Source organism: Cajanus cajan, chromosome 4 (genome assembly GCF_000230855.2).
Source record: "Cajanus cajan strain Asha chromosome 4, NIPB_CcT2T_4, whole genome shotgun sequence".
Classification (NCBI taxonomy): domain Eukaryota; kingdom Viridiplantae; phylum Streptophyta; class Magnoliopsida; order Fabales; family Fabaceae; genus Cajanus; species Cajanus cajan.
Window position 1 is genome coordinate 56,275,728 of NC_138520.1, and position 7,077 is coordinate 56,282,804.

Genomic DNA, 7,077 nt, shown 5'->3' on the forward strand with positions numbered 1-7,077 from the left:
GTTGAGTAGGGAAGTTGAGTATTGGTGAAATGACACCCAACAAATGATGGAGGCTTAAAATGAGGGAGTTGGGAAAAATTCATAAAGGTGTTCCTTTAAAAGTAATTTCTTGATAGTGTTAGATATGCTAATGAGGCTAAATTCATTAGATTATATCAAAGGAATATGTCAATACAAAAGTATGTTGTCAAGTTTGAACACTTGGCCAGATTCTACTTTTAGGTCACATTTAAGGCTTGGAGATGTCGAAAGTTTAGGGAGGGGTTGAGGCATGATTTGAAAAAGATGGAAGTCCCCTTGGATATCAGCGAGTTTCATGTATTGGTGGAGAGAGTCAAAAATATTGAGAGAATGGACGGTGAGAACAAATTTGTGAAGACTTTTGATGGGTTAGCTAGGTCTAGGAGAAGTGGTAGTCAAAGGGAAGCCTTATGATAAACCTCAGTTCACTACTAGAAAAGTATTGTTCCATGTCGTTAATTCTACATTGGTTTGAATAAAAACAATGTACAAACAAATTGCTATGACATTTTTGTAATTAAATGAAAAATGTAAACATATTTACATCGATTTTTAAAGGAAACGATGTAAATATAGAGTGTTCTACATTAGTTTACTAAGGGACTGATGTAGGATTGAAAAGCTTCTTCTATTAAGTTCTACATCAGTTTGAATAAAAAAAATGTAAAAACAAAATGCAATGCCATTTTTGTAATTAAATGTAAAACATAAACATACTTACATCTTTTATAAAGGGAAACGATGTAAATATAAAGTATTTTGTTATCAATTTATTGAGTGGCCAATGTAATATTGAAAAACTTCTTTTACCCAAATCCTCTCTAGAAAAAGCACATGATCATTGTTCTCCTCACTTCTTCTAATCTCACAAATCCAAACCCTTTCTGGAAGAATATTGTTGATCGATCATTCTCCTCGTGCTCAAGGCCTTTTCGACGAACAATGAAAGTCAATGAAAGGTAATTTTGATTTATAAAGAGGATATGGACGTGATTGTTCAAGAAACTCTTTAACTAAAAAGTAATGGAGAGAAAAAGGAATAGAAGACAAAAACGAAGAGAGCCATAGTTTCATTTTTGCAATCGTTTCTTGATCCCTGAAAGAACTATAGTTGATCGCTGAGTACATGAATTCCTTCCATAAACGCCTTTGCAAAGATGGTTAGTTCCCTTTTTCTCTATCTTCCTTCCAATTTTTGAAAACCTAATTTCTATTGATTTGTGAAAATCGCTATAGCTTTTGCTAATTAGGGCTCCGATACGACAATTTGTACGATTCTTAATACGATCTGAATGTGAAGGAGACACTTAATTGGTTTCCCAAGGAGCTCGTGGATACACATTTCTATGATCTAGATGTTAAGGAGGCGCTGAATCAGCTTCCCAAGAAGGTCGTTGACGCACGCCAAACGTATCTCAAATGCGCTATTGAACTTTCCACGAAGCACGAGTACCTCGCTGATAATCTTCAGGTTTTTATTTTAAATGTTTTTCACATATTTTATTGTTGTTGTAATTTTGTTAGATGATCTTCTTTTGAACTTGCCACAATCATTTTTCTTTTGGTAATTGGTGATGTAATTACTCACTATCCTTGGTAAGCGAACCAAGCTTCGTTGTAGTAGTTTAGTATCATCCTCAAGGATTTGTGATATTAGTAATTTATATTCTAATGATTTATATAAGAACATTGATATGGTGAAAAGTTAGCTCAACATGAAGTAAATAGAGCAACAATATAAAATTTAGAAGAACAGTTATTTAGAACAACCAGATCCCTCAAAATTGAGTCCTAAGGTGATTAATCCTAAACATGATTCTTCTATGCTTTGAGATTAACACATTGCATTAAGAACAGTAACTTGAACAAAGGTGGCTAACCAACTCAAGCTTATTCCTAGAACAAGAGATGATTAAGTGTGTGATTCAGTTCAGGTTTTCGAAAATGTTTTCCAACAAAGTTCAAAAACCAAAATTCATAAAACGGATGATCAAATTGAAATAAGCATTAAGAGAAGAATCAAACACAACTAATGAAAGTGAAATGCATATATAATCAAGAAGAAGAAGAGTTAGTAGTTACACCGAAGCCAATCCGAAAAGATCTAGCCACTCATAGTGAGGGCCATTACAAAATCAAAAGGGAAGAAGAAATTACAAAGAAAAAGAATAAGAAATGAAGTTGATCCTTGTTTCCAAGCGATCCAACCTCGAAATCTCCTCTTTGGCTCTATTTTGCTTTGTTCGTCTATTTTCCCGTGCTCTCTGCATTTTGTCTATCTCTCTCTTAATTCCCTTTTTTTATTAGCCTCCAAAACAGGGGAAAGATCCAATTTTTAATCCAATCTCGGTAGCTATGATCCACAACCATAACTGTGGAAGGTCCTTCATAGTTAAGTAATCTTCATGGCCACAGCTATGTCCCACAACTATGGCTGTGGAAGTTCCTTCATGGTGAAGTAAGGCTTCACCATTATAGTTGTAGAATCACAGCCATGGTTGTGAGTCTCTGAAACTTTTTCTTTCTCTCCAGTATCTCATGGCTAGAGCTATGAATCCACAGTCATGGTTGTAACTCTCTGGAACCTTTTCTTTCTCTCTAGTATCCCATGGCTCGATCTGTGAATCCATAGCCATGGCTGTGACTCTATGTTGGTTCCTAATTGCACTCTATATTTCCACGACTATAGTTGTAAACCACATTCATGGCTACAAAATGCCGATTTCCACAATTTTCTACAAAAAGAGGGAGATTTCATCAAATTTCTACTACTCTTCTAATCTTCTTAAGTTCACTTAAGTTCTCTATTTTTGAGGTTTAATATCATCAAACATGTTTACATTTTTATCCAAAAAGAGTTCTAAATGCTAAACAAAAACATGTATAGTAAGCACTCAATAGTAATGTTTGCATGAAAGATACTTTGTTCCTATTACATAAGGTTGTAGTGTGGTCCTCATGGTCAATCGGTAGGTTCATAAATATTATCTTTGCTCAATTACCAAATTTATCTTTTTCTAATTTTTATAGATTCATAATTTTCTTAGAAATAATATTTGAATCACAAAAGACATTTTAAAAACATTATGCAAATGTGTTCATGGATCTATTCATTAAAAAATATTAAAAAGAAATTATCATAACATTGTACATATTATACTTAAGTAGCACTAAATTTTAATTTTCAAATGCTTATATGGCTATAAAGAATTCTGTAGTTTTGATTACTCTTATTGTTAATTTGTATTTTGCAAATGGTTAAGGGCAAGCCTTGGTGTAGTGGTAAGGTTCAAATATTGGAAACAACTTTTCTGGTTGCTGCATAAGGTTGCGTACTGGCTATGAAAATATTACATTTGTTAATTTTGTGAATAAGAGTTTACGCATCAATTATTTTCTTTTGGAAAAAACACTATTTTCTTATGAGTGTTATCACTTATTTTTCCTTTTTAAATTTCTTTTAATTTATTCATAATTTTAGTGAATCCCATCATACTTCTTTTGATAGGGTTTATACAGAGCCATTTATTATTACTTCTTTTGATATGGCAAGAATATGTGATTATTACCCATAAATTAACTGTTAGAAAGATAATTGGTAGTTATAGAACATTGCTAGATGCCCTAATTCCAACATTGTCAATTCTTCAAGAGGTATCAACAATACTTGTTCATTTTCCTTAACATTGTTATTTTTCTTTAGGCTTATAGAGATTAAATTCTGGTGATGATTTTCCATTGCCTTTCTTCTCTCATTTAAAGTTGCATTAGCTGGAGCTGAGTCAACCAAGAACATGCAAGCTCAAGTGACAATCTCATCGATGATTCTTTGTTCTTGTAGGTTGTTAGGTACTCATATGTTAGGCCATGTTAAAAGATGAGTAAGGAGCAGAAGAACGATATGGGATGTATACCGAATATGCCATTCAATTACTAGAAATTGACAAGTTTGAGATCCTTCCAACATTTTTAATTACCGAAGAGATCACATGAACATATCCTTAATTCCTTTGACATCTTCAATAACCAAAGGGATCACATGAGCAAAATCTTGACTAAACCCTTTGACACCTTCGATAACAGAAAGAATCATATGAGCAAACTCTTTAGCCCTCCCTTCAGCACCCTCGGTGACCAAGGGACCTGTGCAAGTAAGAGATAACATCAAATTGATGTCAACCAATAGGCCTTTCAAGTTATATGGCCTCATTCAACCACTAAAATCAAATGACCCTCTCAACCCTTCAATGGCCAATAGTTGAATGAGATACGGAAACCTATAACTTAATGTCAAAGGCGATTAGGGTTTAATCACTAGTATAGAATCAATTAGCAACATATTACATAATTGATAATCTTAGTTTGCGACCTATTGGGTTATGAGTCCATTTTGGTCAATATAAATAGTTCATATCTCGAGGTAAAGTTACTGTTCATTATTCACATTTAATATATCGAGAGAGTAACTTACATGAGTGTCGGAGTGTCTTTTACAAGTCCACCCCCTCAGCACAGATAGGCAACTAGATTGAAGAGCAAAGAGAAGTGAAGGCATCAATAAGAAAGAGAGAGTGCTACCTCAATGTAGGTAAACTTTTGCATCCATCGTGGGACTCGAATAGTGAGAAGGCCCAAAAATTGGTACTCTTCATACTAAGTGAATGGACAAATCATGGTATTAACTAGGAAGAACGTTGGTTTAACTCAACCCGACATGGACAAGAACCATGTCAAAGTAGAAGATCAGACTGACTTGTCGAAAATGTCATTTGACTATAGAGAGAAGAAATGGTTGCAATGGCCAAATGTGTTAGAAGGACGTCGAGGAACTCTTAGCCCTTCGACAAGAAAGTGTGGAACTACAAAACTAAAATAAGATGTGGTCTCCCTCTGGCCAACTAATTAGGAGGCATCTTCATACCATGCTCCCTCTCATGTATTGATGCACACCAAGTCAACTCACCACTCATTAGCTAATGATAACCCAGTGGGACCTTATCGACAGGCCTTCCCTTGGAGAATCATGGAGGCCCTTTTGTTAGATAAATGGAAGAATCTCCCCTTAGAGAAATACGATGGGTCATCTGACCTAGACAAGCATTTGGACGTGTACTTCACCCAAGTCACCTTGTCAACCCAAGACGATGTTGCACTGTGTCGTATTTTCCTAACATCTCTTAAAAGTCAGGCTTTAAGCTAGTTTACCAGGCTCCTAGCCAAATCTGTAGATTCCTTTAATGATCTATCCTTCATGTTCACCATTCAATTTGCAACCAGCAAATTATACCAAATAACTTCACTCGTTTTCGCCAACTTATGGCAAGAGAAAAATGAGTCTTTTTGGTCAATCATGGATCAATTTAACAAGATTGTCATGGAAATCAAGAAAGACTATGGACATGGATCGTCTTAACGCAACCCTAAAGGAAGGTCTATTTGTTGATAGTCTATGCAAGAAGTCCCCACAAGACATGACTGAGTTGAGATGAAAACCCAAGAAGTACATGTAGATGGAAGAACTTGTAGAAAGTTGCAATTAGGCAAGGTTGAGAAGAAATCAAAAAGACCTCATCGAGGAAAAAGAAAGAATTTGTCATATGGAGCAAATCTTTTGAACTATCAGGAAAGCGACCACCTTGAGGTCCCTAATACGCACATTATACACCATTGAATGTGCACCGTGCAAAATTTTGGAATAAGCATTGGCCTTTTGGTCCTAACCATGTTGAAGTGCGTGAATACACTTCCCCAAATTGATACATCAAAAACTTGCCAATATCATCACAACAAGGGGTGCTCAATTAAAGAATGCATAACCTTGAATGATAAGATTGAGGACCTAATCAACCAGGAACACCTCAAGTGATTTGTGTAATACCAAGCTTTTCGGGGGAACAATTGTCAAGAGGAAGACATGAGAAGGATTGATTGATTAAAAACGGTGCGATGAGAACATAACCATTCTCGAGAACAAAAGGAAAATAGGTGGGAGAAAGAATGCGACCTACCAAGGAAGGTCATTAACACTATAGTGGGAGAGTTCGTAGGGTGCAACTCCACCTCATTGGCTTAAAAAAGACATTCAAGAGCAGTGAGAGTTGTACATGCAATTGAAGTTAACTGACTACCCAAACTGTCGGACATAACATTTATAGATGAAGACTTTTAAGGAGTAGGCCTTCATCAAGACAACCTCATGGTGATTAGTGAAAAGATCGAAAACTACATGATGTTGGTTGATCAGCGTAGCTCGACTAATATCTTGTACTATAACAGGTTTAGAAAACTTGACATTCTAGAGTCCAATCTTTTGCCCTTTGATGAGCCTTTTGTAAGATTTTCAAGGGAACAAGTAGCCATTGGGGAATGTATAAACCTCCACACACATTTTGACAATTAAACAAAGTCACGAGTAGTGAAAATTTGATACATCGTTGTGCATGCCAACACTTTGTACAATGTTTTATTAGGATGTCTATCAATCAATGCCTTAGGAGCAATCATCTCTACACCACATAGATATAGTGTTCCCATCTAGATCAGGAAAGGTGATCACAGTCCACGTCAATCAGAAGCCAAAATGCAAATGCTATGTTGCTAGCCTAAAAATATGACCTATAGAAAACCAACAACCAACCAAGTCTATCATAGGTAAAGGATATGTATTATTAATGGTAACTTTGTTAAGTTGGTGGCAGTGTACACACAACCTTGTGCTCTCATCCTTTTTTCTTTACTAACAACACAGGTGCTCCCCAGACTGATAATGAACTATTTTTCCTAAAGCTCTTCTATCTGTTTCTTAAGTTCAGTTAACTCCCTAGGGGACATCCTATACAATGCTATAGATATGCGTGTAGAACTAGGTATTAAGTCCATGGAAAGCTTAGTCTCTCTCTCAATTTTTATGTTAGACATCTCCTAGGGAAACCTTAAGAAACTCAATCACTAAAGGGATCTCACTAAGCTCATTGTCTTTCTCAAGTTTCAAACAAGCAAGGATCATGTATACCCTATCATTTTATTTTAAACAAGTTTTTACTAGCACTTTAAAAC